The following is a 27183-nucleotide window of genomic DNA, read 5'->3' on the forward strand; positions in this document are numbered from 1 at the left end:
ACCAACCTAGAAAGACATTGCGGTGTCCTTTAAAAATGGGAAATACTTCGTAATTCTCCTTGCTAATAGGGAGTTTCATAAAAAAAATAAATGCGACTCTCTTAGATGAATATTATAATAGAGTATGGGATTTCAAGTTCCCATGACAGTTTGGAAGCATGGCTTAGGGGCACACTTAAGTTTGATGGAGTAAAATTTGCTGTACAATTCGATTTTTTTTAGGTGTAGGTAATGCTTCTTCCACCAGATTTTCTTTGAACAGTGCAGGATAACACTTTGTACACTTTCTCTAATGCTTCTATTGCAGAGAGAAAAGCTCACTTCAGGTAACAGTCATTACTATGGACATTAAATAATTCAAGAAGTGTGTTTTAAACTTTCTGTAACATTGCAAGACTACAGGAACTATTACCTGGAATTAGTAAAACATTAACATTGGACTCTTAATTTAGTCTGAATTTTATTTTCTTTCAGCATAAACTTTATTTTCAGAACTTGCTTAATTTAGCCTTGATTTTATTCCCTAACTACGTGGAATGAAACTTTCTCAGTGAATGTAACGCCTTGTAAGCTGGATTCTCTCAAGAATTATTTAAATTTCCTGGTAAATTGAATAGTTACACAAAGCACTAAAGTTCGTCTTCTACTTACGTCTTAACTTCTGTAAGAAAAGAAAGTGGTTTTTGTTATTTTTGGGAAAGACAATAGCTCAGCTTTTCCAGTGTTTTCTTCTTCATTTCAGCACCCCCCCCCCCCCCGTTTCTGCTCTTATTGTCAGAAATTCATAGTGAGGGGCGCCTGGGTGGCTTGGTTGGTTAGGCGTCCGACTTCGGCTCAGGTCATGATCTCACGGTCCGTGAGTTCGAGCCCCGCGTCGGGCTCTGTGCTGACGGCTCGGAGCCCGGAGCCTGTTTCGGATTCTGTGTCTCCCTCTTTCTCTGCCCCTCCCCCGTTCATGCTCTGTCTCTCTCTGTCTCAAAAATAAAATAAACGTTAAAAAAAAATTTTTTTTAAAGAAATTCATAGTGAAAACATAAATGTATTTGGATAAATGGCTATTTTTATTGTGGACGTTTGGGTGAGTGCTTGGCACAAGAGCATATTTTTGTGGTGATAAAACAATTATCAGAATGTTTTAGCTCTTTTTTTAGGTGATGCGATATGAATTTCACCATATGGAGAGGCAAAGTTTATTCATCACAAGAAGGAAGATATCAGAATTATCCGCAAGCTTAGCCTGTCCAGAAAACGCAACCGATTCACTCAGATTCCCAACATTCATCTTACTCAACTAAATTTAATCAATGTCAAATCATTATACTGTACACCTGAAATAAATATAACACTGTATATTAACTATACTGGAATTATTTAATTTTTATTATTTATTTTATTATTATTATTACGTTTGTTTATTTTTCAGAGAGAGACAGAGCATGAGCGGGGAGGAACAGAGAGAGAGGGAGACACAGAATCTGAAGCGGGCTCCAGGCTCTGAGCTGTCAGCACAGAGCCCGATGCCGGGCTCGAACTCATAAACAACAAAATCATGACCCAAGCCGAAGTCGGATGCTTAACTAACTGAGCCACCCAAGCGCCTCTGGAATTAATTATTTTTTTAATTTCAAAATAAATAAATTTAATGAGCATTAGCCTTAAGGTAATTCCAAATCTCCTTAAGAACATACTCTTGTTTTAGATATTGAAAAAAGAGAACAAACTAAACGTTCTTGATGCTATGCTTTTATTATTGTTCAGCTATACTCCTACTCCTGTAACCTAAGACGGGGCTATAGAACTCTGAATCTGTAGACCATCTTTCCCTTCATTCATCTTCTGAGAATCACCACATGAATTCATTTCTTAGGGCCGCCATAACACGTTATCACAACTTGGTAGCTTATAACAACAGACATATCTTCTCCCACAGGTCGGGAGGCCAAGAGTCAGAAGTCAAGGTGTTGGCTCCAAGGTGGGAGCCTCTGAGGGAGCACCCCTTCCATGCCTCTCTCAGAGCTTCTCCTTGCTGAGAAGGAGCAATGCTTGGCCTTCCTTGGCTTGTTGCTACATCACTTCCATCTCTGTCTCTATCTTCAGGACTTCCCCCTCTGTGTCTCCATGTCTTCTCCTTTTCTGTTTCTGATAAAGACACTTGTCATTGGATTAAGGGCCCATCCTACTCCAGGAAGATCTCATCTTGAGATCCGTATCTTAATCACATCTGCAAAGACCCTTATTCTGATTAAGGTCACATTCTGAGGTTGCAGATGGACCTATCTTTCAGGGGCCACAATTCAACCCACTACAACTGAGTTATTAACAACTGGGCAGTTTTCATGTAAACTCTAGTTTGCATGAAGTTTCAATGAAGGATTTCAGGACTATCTTGTCATAAACACAAGAAATTAGGAACTTAAGAAAGGTGATCTCCAACTACACCCCCTCCATCTCTAAGAGTCTGTAACTGTGATACTGTGATAATGATTACATGATGCCATTTGCAATATTGATGGTCTTATAAAATTATCACTTCATTTTGTGCTGTATCCAAACAATGGAAATAAAATCTATTCTTTATCTTTTCCTTTTCAATGAATCTAGTTTATTTTTCCACTGGAAAGATCAATGTCATTTTAAAAGATAGTCTCACAGAGTATCATAATTTTAAAGAAATCAATCAGCCTCCAACAAGGGTTACAAAATTAAAAATGAGTGAAAGACCAATTTTTGCTTAAAATGAACATATTAATTATTAAAATATATTTCTTTAAAAAATTTTTACATGTTTATTTTTGAGAGAAAGAGAGAGAGAGAGGGAGAGAGAGAGAAAGTGGGGGAGGGGCAGAGAGAGACAGACAGAATCCGAAGCAGGCTCCAGGCTCTGAACTGTCAGCACAGAGCCCAACAGGGCTCAAACCCATGAGCTGTGAGATCATGATCTGAGCTGAAGTCAGACACTTAACCAACTAAGCCACCTAGGTGCCCCTAAAATATATTTCTTATTAAAAATACATATTCAAGAATTTGTCTACAACAAAGTTTGGTTTATTCTTAGGCTTCCACTTATATTGATATGTTTCTTCATGCATCAGGATAGATCTATATATTTATTATTTGTTATTATATATTTACATATAATAAATATTTTGCCACATTTGGTAGTTTTTAAATAGTATAAAGAAATCAACTAGTGATACTGTCTTCACCATAGACTGATTGATATTTCATTTCCGAACCACTTGTTATAAATCCCTTTTTGGACTCACAGCTCACTCTCTGTGTGTGTGTCTCTATCTTTCTCTGTCTTTCTTTCCACCTCTGTTTATCTCTCTCTCTCTCTCTCTCTACACACACTCTATATAAAACATATTAAATGTACATTATATTTCAATATATGTAATATATATAACTTTGTATATTAATATATATAACTCCATATCTATATCATATTTGTACATACATATGTTATACATATATATATGTTTGTGTGTCTAATTAACATTTTCTCCAATAAAATGTTAAACTTTACTATAGCTTTGCCAGAATGGTTTTTAGTCACTTATTTCTTAAAGTATATTTCTGCAATTATCTTTGAAGTATCCTTTTAACTTTTTTCCTGGTTACAATAGTTTCTAATAGTTTTCTTAGTAGTTCTTGTTTAAAAGCATATTCTCTCCGTGTATTACCAGAGAGCCAGACTAATGATTTATTTCTTTCATATTGCCTTCTTTTAGGCTGCCAGCATTTTTCTCTGTACTTTAAATAGCAGTCATGATCAAACGTTTGATTTTATAATCAGAGTTGTGGTAAATTGGTCACTTCTGTTAAAGTGAATTTTTGAAACTTCTCTTGTTCAACTTTTAAGTAGTTACATTACCTCTTTTAAATACACAGCAACTTTTATATGCCAATAAAAGATTAAATTTGTTAGAAAAGCCAAAAAGCAGGTGACTTGAATTGCTTTTGCTTGTTTTAATATCTTTTGTTACATACAAAAACGTTCTAACTTAAATACTAATTATTTATATTGGGATAATTAGTTTCCAAGAACCTCTCTAGACAAAGTGGTTCCTAGTGAAGTGAAAAATCTCTCATATAGTGAATTATAATCCAAAATCATAGCCCAAGAGCACAGAGCCATACAGTTTTACCCTGGAAGGATTACCGAGAGATGCTGATTCACCCTCTGTCAGGGCTGCTGGGTTGTGCTGGGAAGATACTTAGGGAAGGTGACGTCTTACTTTACCCCATTCCATCTCTGAGATTCTGTAACTGTGATAATGGAGATTAGCTACGTCATCATTTCAATATAACCTTGAATTTCATATAGCATTCATTTATTTATTATTTAATAATAATGCAACACAAATTTAGCGGAAGAAAGAAATGATCACTATAGAGAAACTTAACAATTAAAATTAAAATTTCATGTAACATTCACCATTTTGTAATATTTTGGCAGATATATTCTCATTATTTTATTCATTCATATGCCTACCATTAAACTTCAAGTCAGAAATCAAGTCATATTTTCTTTCTTAAAATGACATTACATTCTCCTTGCTATTAATTACTCTAAATATTTCTAAACATTAATAGGTAATTACTAAGGATAAATTCCCCCAAAATTGAACTGCTGAGTCAAAGATTACTATTCTCTTTAAGCCATGTTTGTTTGTTTTTTTTAAGTTTATTCATTTTGAGAGAGAGAGAGAGAGAGAGAGAGAGAGAGAGAGGGAGAGAGAGAGGGAGAGTGCGAGCTGAGGAGGGGCAGAGAGGGAATGAGAGAGAATCCCAAGCAGGCTCTGTATGGCCAGCATGGAGCCCAATGTAGGGCTTGAACTCTCAAACCGTGAGCTCATGACCTGAGCTGAAACCAAGAGTTGGACGCTTAACAGACCCAGGTGCCCCAAGCCATAGATGTTTTTTAAACAACTTACACATTTATGAAAGAACTATTTCTTCTAGCATTAGCAACGATCCTCATAGAGAAACTGAAGCACAATTATCAGGTATAATAGTGTTGCCATTATAAACATATAATTAATTAGAAAAATTTTTGAAATAAAACCAAGGCAAGAAATAGTTGTTCAGAATCCATGCTGTGTGAAATGCTGCAGTGTATTTCTACATATGCCATCAGAGGATATAAAAAATGGAACAAGTTCAAGGCCTATGGGAGTTTCAATATTCTTGGAATAAAACATAGTCTGCACTATGTTTTTGGAACTCTTACAAAATAAGATGAATGACATATGATAACTAAAAAGGAAATAAAACAGATTTGTAAAACTCTCTGAATGTATTTATTTCATTCATATGAACCTTGCCATTTCGAAACTGTGTCCAGTTTTTTAAACATTTGTAATCTTCTGGGGCGCCTGAGTGGCTCAGTTGGTTAAGTGTCTGACTCGGCTCAGGTCATGATCTAACAGTTCGTAAGTTCGAGCCCTGCATTGGGCTCTGTGCTGACAGCTCAGAGTCCGGAGCCTGCTTAGGATTCTTTGTCTCCCTCTATCTCTGCCCCTCCCCACTCATTCTCTCTCTCTCTCTCTCTCTCTCTCTCTCAAAAATAAATAAATATTATTTAATGAATTATCTTTTCTCATATACATCTAGACTGATACTAGTTATATAACATTCATTGGAGACTAGGGCTTAAGTCTTTCATGGAATACTGGTGGAGAAAGGCTGTCCTGTGATATTCATGCGCTTATGTGACCCAGGCATAGGACTAAGGCACAAGAACAGGATGACCACGTGGACGCGAGAAGGTCACGATGTCAGCACTGCAAACACCAGCTCACTGGGCGGTGAGTGAAGGAGCAAGCATGCTCTGGCAGCCTGACCTGATTATCACCAAAGAAGCTGGAATTATTTCTACCTGCCCAATGGGCTGTCTCTGGGCTTTGCCTCAGCCCAATGTAAAGAACATCCTTAATTACAGGATGGAGAGACCATAGATCGTGAAAGGGTCCAATATCATGCCTTGTTTATTCCGAGAGCTGGGGCATAACATGGGTACACCATTGGAGCTCAGTAAATGTGGTGTAGAGGACAATAAACTGCAGACATCTTAATTCCGCACTTGAACTAGTCACCATTTGAGCCTCTGTTTCTCCATATATAAAGTGGAGAACATGATACATGTACTTCAAAGGGATTGCTTCAAGAATAAAATCAAATAATGCTGGTAAAGATGATTTTGTGAATTTTAGAACTCCAAATAAGGGATTTTTTAGAAAGCAGCTTCCATGGGGACCAGTTCTCAAAAAGAGAATGTTAACATTTTGTTGTCTGGCTAAATCGCAGTACACATTTCCTCACCGACATGCTATTGTGTAATCAAGTACAAGAAATCTGTACTACTAAAATATAATTTTCCCCATGAGATTAAAAAATATTTTTTTAAATTTAAAATTTAAATATAATTTTTTTAAAGATTTATCTTTTTTAGGACAATTTTAGGCTCACAGCAAAGTTGAAAGGAAGCTACCGAGATTTTCCACATACCCTTTGCGCCTATACATGCATAGCCTCCCCATTATCAACATCCCCCCCCCCCCGCCCAGTGATACATTTGTTATAATTGATCAACCAACATTACCCATCATCTGCAAAGTTCACAGTTTTGCTAGGGTTCACTCTTGGCTTTGGACACATGTATTATGACATGTATTATCGTACCATGCCAGGTATTTTCACCGCCTCTTTGCTGTGACTTTGATAGACCATTTAAATCATTAGACAGCCATTTAAAGAGGTCCATCACTACCACTCTTTTTTTGACATCTGAAAATGTGTCATGTCAATTTCCAACAGCTATTTTGAGAATGGAATAAAAGTTTTAAAGCAGGAAGAACTAAAATTTGGGGGCGTCAGGTTGGTTCAGTTGGTTAAGCGTCTGATTCTTTTTTTTTTTTTTTTCAACGTTTATTTATTTTTGGGACAGAGAGAGACAGAGCAAGAACGGGGGAGGGGCAGAGAGAGAGGGAAACACAGAATTGGAAACTGGCTCCAGGCTCTGAGCCATCAGCCCAGAGCCTGACGCAGGGCTCGAACTCACGGACCGCGAGATCGTGACCTGGCTGAAGTCGGACGCTTAACCGACTGCGCCACCCAGGCGCCCCAAGCGTATGATTCTTGATTCTGGCTCGGGTCCTGAACTCACCTCAGGCTCTGCACGGATAGTACAGAGCCTGCTGGGGATTCTCTCTCCCTCTCTCTGCCCCATCGCTGCTTGTGCTCTCCTTCTCTCTCTCTCTCTCAAAATAAATAAACTTAAAAAAAAAAAGTGACCGTACCATTGTGAATTCCAACCAGCAGCTAATAAAAGGTCATGTTGCTCTTCATTCTCACCAGCAACTGGTATTGTCAGATTTTGGGGTTGTAGGCACTATAATGTGTGTTAGAGTATCATTTTGTGTTAACTTGCAGTGCCCTCATGACAAATAATGGGAGCATTTTTGCTCGTGTTATTATTTGCTATCTGCATATCTTCTTTGCCTATTCATATATTTTATCCGTTTTAAAATTGGCTTATTTGCGGGGCACCTGGGTGGCTCAGTCGGTTCAGTGACTGACTTCGGCTCAGGTTATAATCTCGCGGTCCGTGAGTTCGAGCCCCGCATCAGGCTCTGTGCTGACAGCTCAGAGCCTGGAGCCTGTTTCAGATTCTGTGTCTCCCTCTCTCTGACCCTCCCCTGTTCATGCTCTGTCTCTCTCTGTCTCAAAAATAAATAAACGTTAAAAAAAAAAATTAAAGTTAGCTTATTTGCTTTTGTACTGTTGAGTCTTAAGAGTTCTTGTATAGTTGGGCATAATTTTTTATCAGATACATGGTTTGCAAAGATTTTCTTCTAGTTTATGATGCAACTTTTCATTCTTTTCATAGTGTCTTTTGTAGAGCACAATTTCTTAAAGGGACTTTATTTAAAAGATACAGTTTTATATTTATAGAAAACTTCAGAAGTAATTACAGAGTTCCCATATACCTTACATTCGGTTCCCTTATTATTAACATCTTACATTAATATGGTACATTTGGTATAATTAATAAACCAATAATGATAAATTATTATTAACTAATAATATTCCCTTAGTTTTTATGAGATAGTGTACTTTTTTTTTTTTTTTTCCAGAATCCCATCGAGCATGCTCTCTTTCTATACTATACACTGGTCTGTAGTTTTCTTTCTTGTAATGTCTCTCTGGCTTTAATATTAGGGTAATACTTCATAGAATGAGTTAGGAGATATTTCTTCTGCTTCTATTTCTGAAAAAGATTGTTGGAAATTGTTATCATTTATTCCTTTAAGTTTTGGTAAAATTCACCAGTGAAACCATCTGTGTCTGGCGATTTCTTTTCTGGAAGGTTATTAATTTTTTACTCAATTTTTTTAGTAGGTATAGGACTATTCATCTTTCCTTGTGTGAGTTTTGGTAATTTCTGTCTTTCAAGAAATTGGTCCGTTTCATCCAAGTTATCAGATTTATGGGCATAAAGCTGTTAATAATATTCCTTTTTCATTCTTTAATGTCCACACGATCAGTAATGATAACCCTTCTCTCATTTCTGGTATTAGTAATTTGCATATTCTCTATTTTTTTCGTCATTTACCTAAGAGATTTATCAATTTTATTTATCTTTTTAAATGATCAACATTTGGGTTGACTTTCAAGTTTTTGTTTCCGACTTTCAAGTGCATTGCCATCTGCACTAATTTTTGCTGTTTCTTTTCTTCAGCTTATCTAGGCTTAAATTGACCTTCTTTCACTAGTTTTCTAAGGTAGAAGCTTAGATTTTATTTTTACATCGCTTCTTTTTTAATACATGAATTGAGTACTCTAAATTTCCCTCTCAGTATCTTTCACTGCTTTTCACTTTTATTTAGCTCAAATATTTTTAAATTTCACTTGAGACTTCTTTGACCCATCGTATTCGGAAATACATTGTTTAATTTCCAAATATTTGGGGAATTTCCAGCTCTCTGTCTGTTAATGATTTCTAGTTTAATTTTATTGTGATCTGAGAAAATATGTCCTATGATTTGTATTCTTTTAAATCTGTTAATGTTATTTGTATTCTTTTAAAATTGTTAATGTGAGTTCTGTGGCCAAGAATGTGGTTTGTCTTGGCAAATGGTCCATATAGGCTTAAAAAGAATGTGTAATCTGTTATTGTTGGGTGGATTATTCTACACATATCAATGAGATCAAATTAATTAGTGGAGCTATTCAGGTCATTTTTATCCTTATTAATTTTCTGTGTGCTTAATCTATTAATTATTAAATGAGAGATGTTGACGTCTTCAACAATAGTAGTGGATTTATTTGTTTACCTATCCTTTCAGTTCAGCTTTGCCTATTTTCATGCTCTGTTGTTTTGCACATTCACCGTTAGGACTGTAATGCTTTATTGGAGAATTGACCTTATTATTGTCAAAAGCCACTCTGTATACTGATAATTTTCTTTATGCTGAAGTCCGCTTGGTCTGAGAGTCACACAGCTACTATAGTTTGCTTTAGATTAGTGTCAGTATCATACGTTTTTCTCTACTGCTTTCCTTTTAGCCTCTCCATTTATATTTAAAGTGGGTTCCTTGTAGACAATCCACTCATACAATTATCTTTTTTTAATTAGTGTATGTATAGTTTAAGGTATTTATTGGTATAGTTAATATCCACCACACCTGCAACTTTTTTCTATTCATTACATTTGTTCATTGTTTCTTTTTCCTTCCTGCTTTTCCGTTCCTGGTTTTAAAGAGCATTTTCATGATTCTGTTTTATCTTGTTTCTTAGCATATCAGTTATATTTGTTTTAAAAAAAATTAGGGTTTTCCCTAAACTCTCTAATATATATATATATAATAGAATATCACTTATTTTGAAAGAGAGATTGACAGAGCATGAGTGGGAGAAGAGCTGAGAGAGAGGGAGACACAGAATCTGAAGCAGGCACCAGGCTCTGAGCTAGCAGCACAGAGCACGATGTGGGGCTTGAACTCACACTCTATGAAATCATGACATGAGCCAAAGTTGGATGCTCAACCAACTGAGCCACCCAGGCACCCCCCTATATATATATATATATATATATATATATATATATATATAGGCATAAAGTTGTTCATAATATTATATGAACAACTAAATATATATATATATATTATAGCATATGGATAAGTGACATGAATGACATAGTGTCATAGGATGGGAACAAGAATAGAGAATATTCTAAGTTACCTACACTACATATGAAGCAGTCTAAGATTAGTTGAAGGATAACTTGTATTAGTTAAATATATATATATACACACATATGTATATATGTATATATACATATATAAGTATACGTATACATATGTATACATATGTGTATATATGTATATGTATATACACATATAAATATAAATACATATATACACACACATATATATAAATACATATATATATATTTAACTAATACAAGTTATCCTTCAACTAATGCTAGACTGCTTCTTATGTAGTGTAGGTAACTTAGAATATTCTCTATTCCTATTCCCATCCCTATGACATTGATGTCATTCATGTCACTTATGCATATGCTATAATCACTCAACACACTTTTACTATTGTTACTTTAAAGGAACAATCATTTTTTTACATAAACTTAAATAGGAAAAAGAAAAAATACTTTTATTGTTTCTCCAACATGTTATTTTTGTGGATCCAAGCTTCTGACCTATATCATGGTCTTTCTATTTGAAGAACTTTATACATTTCTTACTTGGTTGTTGGCAATGAATCTCCTCAGTTTTTGTTTGTCTGAGAAAGTCTTTATTTCTCTTTCATTTATAAAGGTTAATTTTGCTGGATGTGTAATAGTTGGTGGGTGGATTTTTTTTCACTTAATACTTCATTTTTTTTTTAAGTTTATTTGAGTAATCTTTACCCCCAAGGTGAGACTCAAACTCACAATCTCAGTGGCGATCAAGAGTCACGTGCTCCTCTGAGAGTCAGTCAGGTGCCCCTCACTTAATACTTTAAATATCTGACTCTACTTTCTTCTTGCGTGCTCCTGATGAGAAGTCCAGTATGATTCTTCTCTTCATTCTTCTACAGTTAGTATTTCCTCCCTCCCAACCACTCTCCAATTTTTTTTGAAGATTTTCTTTTTGCCTTTGTAGTTTTGCAGCTTGACTATTGTATGCCTAGGTGGTTTTTTTTTTTAATTTTTGTTTGTTTGTTTGTTTGCTTGTTTTGGTGTTTATCCTGCTTGGTGTTCCCTAAAATTTCTGCATCTGTGGTTTGCTGTCCTTCATTTTGGAAAGTTCTCAGCCATTATTATTTCAAATGTTTCTTTTGTTCTATCTTATTCTAGTAATCCAATTATGTTATACCTTTTGAAATTTTCCCATTGTCCTTGAACGTTCTATTCTGTTTGTTCTTTTTTTTTTTTTTTTTTTTTTTTTTTGGTTTTTGAATTTCAGTTTGTAAAGATTCCATTAAACTGTCTTCAAGTTTCTTGATTTTTTTCCTTGGCTGAGTCCTATTTACTAATAAATCAGTCCAAGTCATTCTTCATTTCTATTATCCTATTTTTTATTTCTACCATTTTCTTTTCATTCTTAAGAGTTCCCATCTCTCTGCTTACATTACCCATCTGTTCTTGCAAGTTGTCCACTTTTTTCATTAGCACCCTCAATATACTAATTTTGCTTTAAAATTAGTTGGTCTAATGATTCCAACATTGGTGTCACACCTGAGTCTGCTTCTGATGCTTGCTTTGTATTTTTTTTTAATGTTTATATATTTTTGAGAGAAAGAGAGAGAGAGAGCATGAGCAGGAGGGAGAGAGGGAGACACAGAATCTAAAGCAGGCTCCAGACTCTGAGCTGTCAACACAGAGTCCGACAGGGGGCTTGAACCCACAAACAGCAAGGCCATGACATGAGCCGAAGTCAGATGCTTAACTGACTGAGCCACCCAGGTGCCCCAACTTGCTTTGTTTCTTTAGACTGTGGGGGTTTTTGTTTGCTTGTTTTTATCATTGTTGTTTTCTTTCATTTTTTAGCATGACTTGTAATTTTTGGAGAGAGCTGTACATATTACACTGTGTAATAGAAATTGAAGAAAATAGGACTTTAGTGTGAAAATTTATGTTATGAAAGACATTGGGGTGCTTGATGTTTGCTTTAGCTCTAGGTGCCCGAGGCTTCAAATTCCTTTAGTTTTTTTTGTTTTCATGTCTCCTCTTGACTCTGGGCTTCCCCGAGTTTGTATATTGTGGCAATGTCAGCTGTGATCCACTACTGCTATGCGAGAGCTCTGTCGGTGTGGTGGTGAGATGTGGAAGATGAGAAAGTGTTCTATAATCTTATGATTGAATCTCAGTCTGTCAGTGGGCCTGTGACTCTAGGATGTGACACTGATAGTGTTTTTCCAGTGGTTGCATTTGTCCCTCCCTTAGATAATACTGGGAGGTTGGAGTGGGAGGAATGCCTTCCTCCAGAAAAGATAAGGTTCTGGCAAAAATTTTTCCCTAGAGAATAGGTTTTTGTCATGGAGGAGGCAGTGGGCATATTTCACAATTATTTCTGTCTTTCCCTCTACTATTTTTCCCAGATCCTCACTATGAGAACATGAAGAGATGCCTGGAGGTAAAATCCACATGTATGGGGACTCTTATTAGACTGTGGCCTTCAGGAGTTTCTCACTCTCATCCCAGACAATTCTCAACATCTGGTGATTAATAAAAATGATCATGTGAATGTTTCTACCAGTTTATGTCATCCCCCAATTCTCCTGTCTCTTTAGATTTGGGGATTGTGATTTGCCGTGCCACCTCAGTTCTCTGGTGGGTTTAAAACAATAGCTGATATTCTGTTTATTGAAATTTTTCTTTTTGTGAAAACAGGGAGTGACAGCTTCCTAGCTCTTTACATGTCAGAGCTGAAGCTAAAAGTTCAGCTTACATTCAAAGTAGTCAGTATAAAAAAGATTAAAAAGGGGCGCCTGGGTGGCTTGGTGAGTTAAGCGTCCGACTTCGGCTCAGGTCATGATCTCACGGTCCGTGAGTTCGAGCCCCCGTCAGGCTCTGTGCTGACAGCTCAGAGCCTGGAGCCTGTTTCAGATTCTGTGTCTCCTTCTCTCTCTGCCCCTCCCCTGTTCATGCTCTGTCTCTCTCTGTCTCAAAAATAAATAAACGTTTAAAAAAAAAGATTAAAAATATCACTTTGATTTAATTTATATAGATATGTTACTTTTTTATTTTAGAGACAGAGAGAGAGAGAGAGCACCAGTGGGAGAGAGAGGCAAAAGGAGAAAGAGAGAGAGAGAGAGAGAGAGAGAGAGAGAGAATCTCAAGCAGGCTCCATGCTCAGTGCAGAGCTCAACGTGGGGCTCAATCGATCTCACGACCATGAAATTGTGACCTGAGCGAAATCAAGAGTCAGATGCTTAACCAACTGAGCCACCCAGGTGCCCCCAGATATGTTACTTTTAAGAAGAAAATACTTTTGAAAACAGATGTATTTTTTAAAAAATCCACAATATACTAAAAGTGTCTTATCAGAAAAAGTTAAACATTTTGAAAGTTATATTTATATAATTTTAATTTTACTGTTATTATTCTCTTGCCATCTCAAAAGTGTTTGAATTGGAGTATACATAGTATGGGGAAACTTGAGAACCTACAGAGCCCTGTGCAAGTGTTTGACTATAATATATTCTGTTTCATCTACAATGACTCATTATCTAGTTGTCATTACCATATTCAAATATTTGATAAATATAAAATCATCCTGCATTCACAGAAAATGGTGTAGACTTGCCAATAACTAAATATACTTACCTATATTAGGTACAAACAGCAAATATTCCCATCAAGTTGATAAGAATGTTGTTTAATATCTATTTCTTTAGAAGGAGCAAGTAAATTTCTGTGCGAGGGATTTCTTGGATTTGTTATTAAGTTATTTTTATTCCTAGGTGGGAATAGATGTTAGCAATAATAACTTTCTTAGAAGTTATGGAAAAGGAAACATCCAACTTCCTCTGTTTATAACAGAAATTTCCTATGCTTCACTTTAGAAGGGCCTGTGGCTCAGAGGTCTTTTCTTTCTCAGAAGAAAATTTTTATAACTGCCAAGTTAGATGTATCAAAAGAACAGCAAAAATGAAAAAGTGGACAGTAAAGATTTTTCCCTTAAGCCTTACTTTTGAAAAAGCAAAGCTAATTTTCCTTTTCGAAAATTAGAGATTATATACTAGAAGGTGCAATGGAAAATAAATAAAACATCTGATTTGAATAGTCTATGTTGAGATTCAGAAATGAAGGGTACCACTGAAGTAGCCATAACAAAGGAGTATATCAAAGATAACTTTTTCAAATATATTTAAGCATATATTTTATTTATTAACTAAAGTCTAGACTGAATACATGTTAACAAAATACAGTGGGGAGCCAAACAGTTTAATATTTTGTCCATATTTAGTGAGGTGGGAAACAATAGCCAAATACATAATTAAAAACAGCCTAAGTGCTATGAAAAAAACAAAGAACAGGGAAGAATGAGAACTTACAAAGGGGCAATCTGATTTTCTCAGATGGGAGGTGGATAGGTGGTCAGGGACCTCCCAGAGGAAGTGAAGTTGAAGCTGAGATGTGATCTGTGCTTGGGAATTTCATGGAGTGTTGGGGAAGGAAGGGTGTTGTTTTTGACAGAAGGAACAGTATATGAAAGAGCCCTGAGGATAGGAAACAAAGCATGGTGGAAGAACTGAAAGGGAGATGAGTGTAGGTAGCTGGTATGGAAATGGCAGAGAGAAAGACATGGTGGCCTTGCAATGTATAAGAACAATTTCTGACTTTGATCTGTGTTTCAAAGCTCAGTGGTCCAGGGGGGAATCAGAGATCACATTCTCTGATCTCCATGTCCACTTTGGACCCATGTTGTACTCTATTCTCTTATAAATTTGTATTTCTTCTCAGAAAACATTACCACCTGCAGGATGCAGGGTAATTTGGCTCTTTGTGAAGAAGCCCCGACCTCAGCCCCTTGTACACTCTTCCATGGAGATTTCTTCTTCTATTCCAGAGGTTAGAGAAGCTGAGCATGGCACTGACATTCTTATGGGTCCTACTCCCCTTGCTGCTCTAACTTCCTGTCACGTGCGAAGTCTCCCACTCTATGCCCAAACCCTAAAGAAAGATCGAGCCTACTTCTTTTTTGTTTTGCACGTACATGGATTTAGGATTTAGGATGTTATATTGCACTATTTTGTTTACAACAGTCTGCATTACTTGACTATGAGCTGTTTGAGAAAGAATTTCTATACATTAGAAATTAATATATATATTTGTTGAATGGATGAGTAAAATAAAGCTTATGTAGTTACTAGAGAATTAGAACTTTGACATTGAATTCATTCCCTTTAGGCTTTACCTAAGACGAGTGGCCTGGTCAGCAGAAAGTCTTCATTTGCAATAACCATGGAAAGGTGGCCAAAGGGGGCATTGAGTCAGGCCAGAAACAGCTGCCAATACAAATCTGCTGCCTGTGACTCTGGGTCTCAAGGTTGTTTGTTTGTTTGTTTGTTTTCACTTTCCTATTCTTAAAGGTCGGAACTTCCCTTGATTAGACTGTATTTGTGAATCTAACTCATTTTCAGAGCAGGCCTCCTCTTTTTTTTGTCTTCCCAACAAACACATCGTGCCCCACATTCCCATGGGTCCACCTCTAGTAGGGACTGTGGTACAGGCAGAAGGGGGCACTGATTAGACAGTCCTAGAGGTGCTCACTTATGGTGTCATTCCTCACCAGCTACTCCGGAAAGCACTTTGAGATGCAAATGAAAGTGACACTATTGTAGGGATAACCTTGAATCTACTTTTATTTTTCAAGCAAAGCTTGCACATACTTGAGGATTTTGCTAAAAATCGGTCAGGTTTTGAATGCAGTTCACAATTCAATCTTAACAAACCGTAATTTAGAACTTCTGTCTCGTTTAACACAGTCACTCTGAATGGAACAGAGTAAATTTTCTCTTAGCAAATGTAGGGCCAATCGTGACATAAAAGTGAGAATCATATTAATCATCAAACCTGTTAATCAAAACATTAATACCAAGCCACTTGCAGGCTCTCAGGACAGGTGAAGATTGTACACATTGCATACTGCACAGCTCTGGGAGTACCAGTCACCTGTACTCATGTAAATCGTAGCTGCACGTGGAGTCTCTGTGGACCTTCCCAGGGTATTATGTGATATGTCATTACCAAGTTAAAGATCACTGATGTACCAGTAATGCATTCCAGACAGTTCCAAGTGCATTCACCAGATTAGTTTCCTATAATTTATTAAAGACAAACAAACAAACTACAGCCGATGATTTGTTAAAAAAAATTTCTTTTCGGTGATTTGTTCAATTAATTTTGTCAACAGACAAGGTAGGTAGATGAATAAATCTTGCTCAAGGTTTTTTTTTGTTTTTTTGTTTTGTTTTTTTGTTTTTGTTTGTTTTGTTTTGTTTTTTTTTTTAACAGACTGATTATTTGACTTCAAGCTCCACCAAATTATAAACTCCTTAAAAACAGGGACTGCGTCCTATTATCTGTGTGTCTCTAAATCTGGCGGAAGAAAAGGTGTATGTTAGGTGGTTGAAGTGTTGGCTATATGTGAGACTAGGCATGTGTATTTTTAAGAAATACTGCTAATAAAAAATCACTTAACATTGAGTGAATCAGTCCATTTATTTAAGATGTTTAAGTAGTGATTTGTATAAATAACTTACATATATTTATTTTATTTTATTTTTGAGAAGAGAGGAGGGGAGGGGCAACGAGAGGGGGAGAGAATTCCACGCGGTCTCCGTTATGTCAGCAGAGAGCGCAGCATGGGCCTTGAACTTGGATCATGACCTGAGCTGAAACCAAGAATCACTCAACCGACTGAGCCACCCAGGTGCCCCATGATCTGAATGTGTTTTAATGATTAGACTCCCACAATCATACAATATTCATAATAAAAAAATAAACAAATAACAATTTATGATAATTACAATTATTTTTTACCTAAAGATCCTTTGATAAGTAGCCATAAAAGGTTTTCATAGCAAGGACTTATTAAGTTGATTCAAAGTGAGTTTTAAATGTGGACTGTCTAAAAAGAAATATATCAAGTATTGTTACAAAGCCAATATATTAAGATTTGTTTTTAAGGAACTACATTTCTAAGATCTCATGCTAGTTAATTTTTTTTTTTTTAATTTAAATTTTAGTTAGTTAACATACAGTGCAATTTTGGCTTTAGGAGTAGAATTCAGTGATTTATTGCTTACATATCACACCCAGTGCTCATCACAATAACTGCCCTCCTTAGCTCCCATCACCCATCTTAACCAATCTCCCACCCACCTCCCTCCATCAACCCATAGTTTGTTCTCTATCACTAAGAGTCTTTTGTCATTTGTTTCCCTCTCTTTTCTATTTCTGCCCCCTTCCTATATGTTTATCTGTTTTGTTTCTTAAATTCCAAATATGAATGAAATCATATGGTATTGGTCTTTCTCTGATTGAGTTGTTTCACTTAGCATAATATATTCTAGCTCCATTCACATCATTGCAAATCATAAGATTTCATTCTTTTTGATGGCTGAGTATACTCCATTGCATATATATACCACATCTTCTTTATCCATTTGTCAGTTGATGGACATTTAGGCTCTCTCCATAGTTTGCTAATGTTGCTATAAACATTGCTATTGTTGATAATGCTGCTATAAACATTGTGGTGCATGTACCCCTTCAAATCTATATTTTTGCATCTTTTGGGTAAATGCCTAAAAGTACAATTGCTGGATCATAGGGTAGTTCTGTTTTTAGTTTCTTAAGGATCCTCCATACTGTTTCCCAGAGTGGCTGCACCAGTTTGCATTCCCATCAACAGTGTGAGAGTGTTCTTTTTTTCTCCACATCCTCACCAACACCTGTTATTTTTTATGTTGTTAATTTTAGCCATTTCGACAGGTGTGAGGTGGTATCTCATCATGGTTTTGATTTGTATTTCCCTGATGATGAGCGATGTTGAACATCTCTTCATGTGTCTGTTGGCCATCTGGCTGTCTTCTTTAGAAAAATGTCTATTCATGTCTTCTGCCCATTTCTTTTTTCTAATTTCTTTTTAATGTTTATTTTTATTTTTGAGACAGAGAGAGACAGAGCATGAGCAGGGGAGGGGCAGAGAGAGAGGGAGACTCAGAATCTGAAGCAGGCTCTCAGCACCCTGTCAGCCCAGAGCCCGACACAGGCCTCGAACTCCAGGACTGCAAGACCATGACCTGAGCCAAAGTCAGATGCTCAACCGACTGAACCACCCAGGCACCCCTCTTCTGCCCGTTTCTTAACTGTGTTATTTGTTTTCTGGGTGTTGAGTTTGACAAGTTCTTGACAGATTTGGGATACTAACCTTTTATCAGATATGTCATTTGCAAATATCTTCTCCCATTCTGTAGGCTGCCCTTTAGTTTTGTTGATTGTTTCCTTTGTTATGCAGAAGATTTTATCTTGATGAAGTCTTCATAGTTCAGGTTTGCTTTTGTTTCCCTTGCCTTCCGATACGTGTCTAGTAAGACGTTGCTCTGGCCAAGATCAAAGAAGTTGCTGCCTGTGTTTTGCTCTAGGATTTTGATGGTTTCCTGCCTCACATTTAGGTAAGATCTCACATTATGATGCTATGGACAATGAGATATCATTGCATTTTTCCATGACAGTTGGAAATCTGTTTCATGCTGTCAACCAAGAACTGTGCACTGTAATAAAGTTTTCAAGCACCCCCAGCCAAGAGGTCCAGTATAACTCTCATCACACAGCTTGATATATATATATATATTATAAACTATATAGGTAGTTTATATATACATATACATATGTATATAAACTATACGTATATTTTATGATATACATATCATAAACTATAAATATCAGACATGTATTGTTAGATAAATACTAAAATATGAATCTGTTGAAAATTTGACTTGAAAAAGGGACAGATATAAAATGTGGTTCAACAGGTGGACTATTTAAAACAGAAACAGCTGCTTATCTTCAGTCAACTCATTTTCTTTAACAAATCTCATTTCCCAGTCATTAAAACACTTTTTTCAAGGCAATGTACATAGTTTGGAATAGCTATTTTGTCAACACATGTCCGCATGATCTTAGAAGCTACCTGATGTGACTTTACAATGCAATTACTGGAGTTTCGCTTGAAAGAGCCTAAAATAATGTAAGAAAGAGGAAAATGCCTCTCAATAAGAAGCAAAAGGATGTATTCCAGAAGAATAATGATAACTTTCCACATTAGTGTATAATAAATGTCCATTTTGTTATTGCTTTACAAACAGTAATGAAAAGATAAGCTGAAATATGAAAAAATAAGCTGTAGTCATGGAAGTGATAAATTGCATAAGATTTTAAGTCAACATGTTCTTCCATTTCTAAAATAACAGTTTACTTGAAATGAGCACAGTGATAATTGTTAGATGAGCATTTAATGATTAACAATTAGCAAGCACTTCATTCTTTTTGGATGGTAGTGAAGGGTGACAGAGAGGATACTGGCCAAAAGTAATAATTCAATACTCCATAAGTCGTGTTAATACCTGTAAAGAGTAGTTGTATAGAAGTTTCACGCTTATAGCATAATTTAAGTTACAAGAAAGATTTGTTTTTACACTCAAAGATTGTATCTACATACAAGATGTATCTACTATACAATAGGATGAAATACATTTATGTTTCGGTGTTTATCACTATCTAGACTGTTGGTCTCAGAGTGGCAAATCAGTTTCTCTTCTTTGCCAATTCTAAGTGATTGGTAGTGGCTGCCTGTTGTGTTGTGTTGAGAGAGATTCTGAGGACACTTTGAGAAGATATATAATGACAAGTTAGTGACTTTGGGGGTGGGGGTGGTGGGTCATCACCCATATACTTAATATATATTATTTCTAGAGCTAAATTACATTAGAAATGAACCGTAAAGACCAAAATTTCTAATTATATATCCCTTAATATATAGTTAGCATTTTATTCCTCAAAACTCAACTTTAATTGTATGTATAGTGAAGGTTTTATTTCTTTTTCTCTCTAAATCACACTTAATACTTTCCGTGGTATACAATAACTTTCAGATTGCTTTCAGGTTTGGGGCAATTTGGGTTTGTGAAAATAAAACAAAGAGATTACAGTACACTGAAAGCATAAATCCTACTCTTGACAGAATACTTAAAGTAACACTTTAAAAAATAACACTTGACATACAACCAAGAGTCCAAACTTTCTTATAAACTGCTTGGATAGTGGGTACTAAAGAGTTTTTACATCCGAGTCGACAATAACAAAACATATAAACAATGATAGTGAAGGTTGGCTCTAATCTAAATAAATAAAAATTGTTGAAAAGGAGGTTGTAATTACTGTTGGAAAATGTAAGTTATAGGAAACACATTCACTGGGCCATTGGGGGTGCAAAACTCAACTCCTGGTTTCTGGCCTCTAAACAAGTCTTCTGGAATTAATTTTTTTTATAAGTACGATGGTGTTCAAAGTTTTTGGTTCATACAGAGCTCCACAGGAAAGATTGCTAAAGATTTGGTAAAGTAATTGGAAAGTGGAACTATTTTATCCACCATTCAAGCGTATCTGCCTGAGGGGGGAAAAGACAAAGATTAAGGTTAGGGTTAGGGCCAGAGGGCAATGCATATAGAAGTAATAGACACGTCCAAAACGAGCAACGTGAAAAACAGCAGTCTCACACGGAAAAGACTTCCTAAAACTTTTGTTTTCCTTCAGTTTCTATTTAAAAGGAGCTGACCCTTATCTGATACTTGGTTTTCAAAGGAAGAATGAGTCATGTCAGAAATGTTGTCAATTTTTCTTTTATGAGGTTTGGCAAAGAACTTTCTATTTTCTGCGTATTTTATGAGGCCTCGAAATAGATTTAGGAATTTCCCCTCCTAGAGTGAACATCATAATACCAGTTTGTATTGAAAAGATACTTTTCAGCTTCCAAAGAGCTTTCGTCTATATTATTCAGCTTTGCCCGTTCTGACAACCTCACTCAGTGTGGAATAGGGGTGTTAGCACCCACGTGTCACCAATGAGAGAATTAAGACAGGGCTGATTAAAGGTTTTTCCAAGAACACATGGTTGCTATGAGCAAAACTGGGAACTGAGACGCAGACCTCACGACTCACTAATGAATTGGTCTGACCACACTAAGATGAGTGCTGGGGGCGATCCTGAGGAAGCACCTAGGGCCCTTCTCAGAGAACGATGGCCCTTCCTCTACCAGCGGACTAATAAAAGTATGGGGAGTACACTTTCAATAAAGGCCGGAGAAAATCTCTGCACAAGAAAAATATGTTGTGCTGCATTAAATTTTAATACTCTCTCCTTTCATACCATCACCCTGGATGACATCAGTCACTCTATAGCTTAGTTTACACAAAGTGTATCCTGATGACTCCCGTATTAATCTCTCTGGCTTGGATCTTCCTTCTTCCATAACTTTAGATCTAAATGAGTGCCTGTCTACTGGATACTTTCAGCGGAATGCCTTCCAGGGAGCCTCACTCAAAATGTCCCAGATTTCCCATCTTGTTCCAAAACCTGATCCCTCTTTGTGTTTTCTGCATTGGGATTAATATCACTCTACCAAATCAAAAAACAAACAAACAAACAAAAACCTTGAGCTGCTTCTTTACTTCCTTTCCTGTTAACCTCTCATATCCAAGCATTCTCCAACCACTGCTGAGTCAGTTTTCCAAACATTCCATAAATCTTGGTGGCTTTTTCTATTCCTTCCGGCTTTATTTGGGTCTCATGATTTTTCAACTGGCTTAAGACCCACGCTTTCAAACTGGTCCCTCTTACTTCGATCTGGCCTGTCTCCAGACTAGTTTCCATGTTCCAGTCAGTCATCAAAGGCTACCCAAAGCATTTATGATAAGGTTCTCACTTCTTAATTGCCCTGTAGAGCTTACCTAATCCAGCTCATGCTCACTAATCCAGCTTTATGCCTGGTCACTTTTCTGCTTCACCATCTAAGCTCTAACAAATTGAAATCATTTTAAGTCTTAGGCTATACTAAATTCTGTGTTGGGTCTGTCCCTTTGTTTATACCGCTGATAGATGATTTAATTGTTCTGCTATTACATCCAGTTCTCAATGTGGCTCCCCTCCCTCCCCATTGGATGATTATACATCCTTGTCCTGTGGATTTGGCCACATGATTTGCTTTGTCCAGTGAAATGTAAACAGAAGTGGCACTTGTCACTTCTGGATGACAGCTTTAAGAGCCATTGTGTGCTTAAACAGGATATATGTCTTCTGCCACACACAGCCAATGTCTCAACTGAAGGATGATTCATCAACTTGCATCCTGGAAAAAAGAAGATGTGGAGGAAAGCTGCAACCTATCTCTGATGGACACACAGAAAGGAAGCAAAATCAGCCTCCGTAGTTGTAAACCATGATACTTGGAGATCTTGTTATCTCAGCATAACTTTGCCTACCTACTTTTACTAATACCTCTGCCTGGAAGAGTCTTCTCCTTCTTTGCCCATCTAACTCCTATCTCTTGTTTCAGCTGAAATTTTATTCTGTTCATAATCCATTTCTCAATTCTTGACTGGTACCAACTCTTGTGTTTCTACAGCACTCGGTAATAATAGTGCTCATTGCATTGCGTTGTGATTATTTGGTTGTTTGTATCCCCTACTAGATGGTCAACTCTGGGAGGACATGGCATTCTTTCTTTTGCGTCTCTTAGTATCTTGAGTACCATGGCCATGTTGTATGAATGAATGACAAACAAATAAATGAAGGAAAAGTAGTCAAAGCAGTTCTCACATCCGTAAGTGTTGGGGGAGATTGTGTGAGCGACAACGCTACATCGAGATTTTCTCTGCTGTGGTGACAGATGGGATTCTAAAAGGAAAAGCGTTACCACTGACCTATAACGCGCACCAGTCCCACTTTGTGTTAATCACACATTTTCAAACTACAGAACTCTGTGAAAAGTTTTAGTCATAAACTGCAGCCTAGATTACATTTTTGTCAGATGAGTCCCCCGAATGTGTTCAATTTCATAGTGGTAGTCATGCCCCCTAATGATTTCAGCAGCCACAAAGGACAATTTATCTTTGGGTCACAAATGTGAGACAGCAAGGCCAGCCTATTTCAGGCAGACCTATAGAAGTTTTACATGAAGATTTGGTAAATCACCATCTTCCTTAATCTGCTTTCTTCTTTATGATGTATATTTTTATAAACAATGTTTGGCAGTCTAATTTTGATCTAGAAATATGATAATTTTAGTTTTACATTAACATCACAGTGTAGTTTTAGGTCCGTATTTATGATATATGTTGCTGACTCTCTAGAATAGTGTCATACATGCAATAGGTTTTTCTTTTCTTTTTTTTTTCTTTTGTTTATTTATTTATTTACTTTGAGAGAGAGAGAAAGAATGAACAGGAGAAGGGCAGAGAGGGAGAGAGAGAGAAAGAGAGAGGGAGAGAGAGAATACCCAGTGCTAACAGTGCAGAGCCTGATGCAGGGCTTGATCCCACAAACAGTGAGATCATGACCTGAGCTGAAACCAAGAGTCAGTCAGATGCTTAAATAACTGAGCAACCCATATGCCCCCATGAAATAGGTTTTTAATAAATATTTTTCCCAACCTACCTCTTGCTAATAGGTACTTTTCCCCCTTCACTATTAGGTGTCTTGAAAGCATTTAAAGAATAATTTATGTATTTTCACCTTCATTTTCTAACATTTCATTTACATTTTAGCCCATTGCTTTTTAGTTTTTACCATCACACACACACACACACACACACACACACACCAGCCAGGTAAAAGATTTTAGCTTAGATCATGATGATTCTGTGACAAAATTCTTCTAAGAGAAATTTCCTAGAACATTTCTCCACCTCATTTGTATTTTTCTCCCTTCTGCCTAACTCTTTTAGATTGTTGATTTTCTTGGGTAGTATAATTGGCTTTGGATTCAGATTCTTCCTAAGATGATATCTTAAATTATTATTTTGTGCTACATATTGTACCCCATGGGTGAGAGATGCCTATCCTATAATTTACCCAGACTCCCAAATACTGTACCCCAACTCTTGCTCAGAATTTCAGATCCTGATTACTTAGGAAGGGGGAATTAGAGAATCACAGTCTCTTTTACTCCCCTTCAGTAATGTTGAGCACCACCTGGGAAGGGGGGTGCTTATGGAGAACTCTCCTTAAATCTAGGGGCCTCTGATAATTTAGCTTTAATGACACCATCTGGAAAACAGGAACATCTGAAGAAAAGTCATAAAGTGTTAGAACTAGAAGAGACCTTATGCCACACACCCTATGCCTCATCTCATAGATGAAGACATTGAAAGCCAGGGGATGTTTAATGGTTTACTAGCACTAATTAGTGGGAAGTACAGAAGTAGAACCTGGTCTCCTAAAGCTTTATTGAGTACTTTTTTATTTACAGCATCTTTTCTTTTTTTAATTTTTTTAACGTTTATTTTGTTTTTGAGAGAGACAGAGACAGAATGCAAGTGGGTTAGGGGCAGAGAAAGATGGAGACACAGAATCTGAAGCAGACTCCAGGCTCTGAGCTGTCAGCACAGAGCCTGATATAGGGCTTGAACTCACAAACCACAAGATCATGACCTGAGCCGAGGTCAGAAGCTTAACCAACTGAGCCACCCAGGCGCCCCTATTTACAGCATCTTTTTTCTTTTTCCTTTCCTTTTCCTTTCCCCCTCCCTTTTTCTTTCTTTCTTTCTTTCTTTCTTTCTTTCTTTCTTTCTTCTTCTTCCCTTCTTCTTCTTTCCTTTTTTAACAATTTTCTTACTCCAACCACAAAAATAAATTCAAAATGGATTACAGACCTAAATGTGAGAACTGAAACCATAAAAGTCCTAGAGAAGAACATAGGCAGTAACCTTTTTAACATAAGTCATAGCAACTTCCTTCTAGATATGTCTCCTGAGGCAAAAGAAACAAAAGGAAAAATGAACTATTGGAACTGTATCAAAATAAAAAGCTTCTGCACAGCAAAGGAAACCATCAACAAAGCTAAAAGGCAGCCTATGGAATGGGAGAAGATATTTGCAAATGACATATCTAATAAAGGATTAGTATCCAAAATCTACAAAGAACTTAGACAACTCAACACACAAAAAATGAATAATCCAGTTAAAAATGAGCAGGAGACATGAACAGACATTTCTACAAAGAAGACATACAGATGGCCAACAGACACATGAAAAGATGCCCAATATCACTGATCATGAGGAAAAAAAAAAAAAAGGAAGAAGAGATACCACCTCACAACTGTCCAAATAGCTAAAATCAACAACACAAGAAACAACAAGCGTTGGTGAGGATGTAGAGAATAAGGAACCCTCTTGCATTGTTTATGGGACTGCAAATTGGTGCCGCTACTGTGGAAAACAGTACGGAGGAGTTCTAAAGATAGAACTACCGTATGATCCAGCAAATTTACTCCCCAGTATTTACCCCGAAAATACAAAATACTAATTCAAAGGGATATATATAGCCCCCCACATTTATAGCAGCATTATTTACAATAGCCAAATTATGCAAAGAGTCCAAATGCTCGTAAACTGGTGACTGGATAAGGAAAATATATATACAATGGAATATTACTCAGCCATAAAAAGAATGAAATCTTGCTATTTGCAACATGAATGGAGCTAGAGTGTATAATGTTAAGCAAAATAAGTCAGTCAGAGAAAGACAAATATCGTAAGATTTCACTCATATGTAGAATTTAAGAAACAAAACCAATGAGCAAAGGGGAAAAAAGAGGGAAAGAGAGACAAACCAAGAAATAGACTCTTAAGTATAGTGAACAAACTGATGGTTACCAGAGGGGAGGTAGATGGGGGGATGGGTGAAATAGATGATGAGGATTAAAGAGGGCACTTGTGATGACCACCAGGTGTTATGGAAGTGTTGAATAACTACATTGTACACCTGAAACTAATATTACACTGTATATTAACTAACTAGAATTTAAACAAATCTTAAAAACCGTGCCTATTTCTCAAGTAGTTTCTGAACCTCATTTGACTCACTGTTGACATTTCAAAAGAAGCCCTTCAGAGGACCTGTTGCAAAACCCAGGCATTCTGCACGTGGGGTGACCAATCAATAGTAAACTAAATAAACTGATATCTCAGATGAACGAGTTGGAAGAGAACATAGGAAATTAGAGCAGTGGCTTTCTAAGTATTAGGAATAACTTAAGGTAGAAGGCTGACACAATGTATATGGTTGGGATAATGTGCTATTAAGGTTATTTTTAGGAGAAAAGAGAAGGAAGATTACAAGTTTAGGTTTAAATATATTGAATTTGAAGTGACAATGATTTACCCAAGTGGAAATATCCAGCAGGCAGTAGGGATGAAGAAGAAGAAGGAGAAGAAGAAGAAAGAAGAAGGAGAAGGAGAAGACGAAGAAGGTGGAGGGGGAGGAGGAGGAGAGGGAGGAGAAGTGGGGAGTAGAAGAGAAGTCAAGAGAAGTCAAGGCTGATGAAAGATGTTGACCAGGAGAGGTGTTCTTTAAATGTTGAGTGTGCCTCTGAAGAGGAAATTTAGAGACAGGCAAGAGAGGGGAGGCTATGCCTACAATGAGTACTTCTGGCAAAGGAAGCAGAGAAAATGCAGCCAGAGGTGTTCTCCTTCTCTAAATAATAGTGATATAGTTTCCTAGAAACCAAGAGTGGAAAGATTCTGTGGAAACAGTTAAGACTACAGGTAGGAGGAAGCATGATGATGTGTTTGGCTTGTCCCTCAGATGCTTTCTCTAGGACTATTGACTCTTCCTTGAAGAAGTGAACTTGGACTCCTACACAAAGAAGCTTGGAGACTGAAATAAGCAAGGTTCTTGGTGTGTGAGAAAAACAGACTGCTTTAGCCACGGGAACTGGGCAGCCAGCAAATCCTGTGGGCTCTTTGTTCTTGCCAGATTTCCTGAGCAGGTCCTCAGCTTCCCATTGATCATGAAGTCCCTGATTCTGCTCACAATTCTTTCTTATTTCAGATGGCCAGCACCAGTTTCTGTTTCTTGTTGCAAAGCACCATTTCTGACACACT

The sequence above is a fragment of the Acinonyx jubatus genome, chromosome B1, assembly GCF_027475565.1.
Source record: "Acinonyx jubatus isolate Ajub_Pintada_27869175 chromosome B1, VMU_Ajub_asm_v1.0, whole genome shotgun sequence".
Lineage (NCBI taxonomy): Eukaryota > Metazoa > Chordata > Mammalia > Carnivora > Felidae > Acinonyx > Acinonyx jubatus.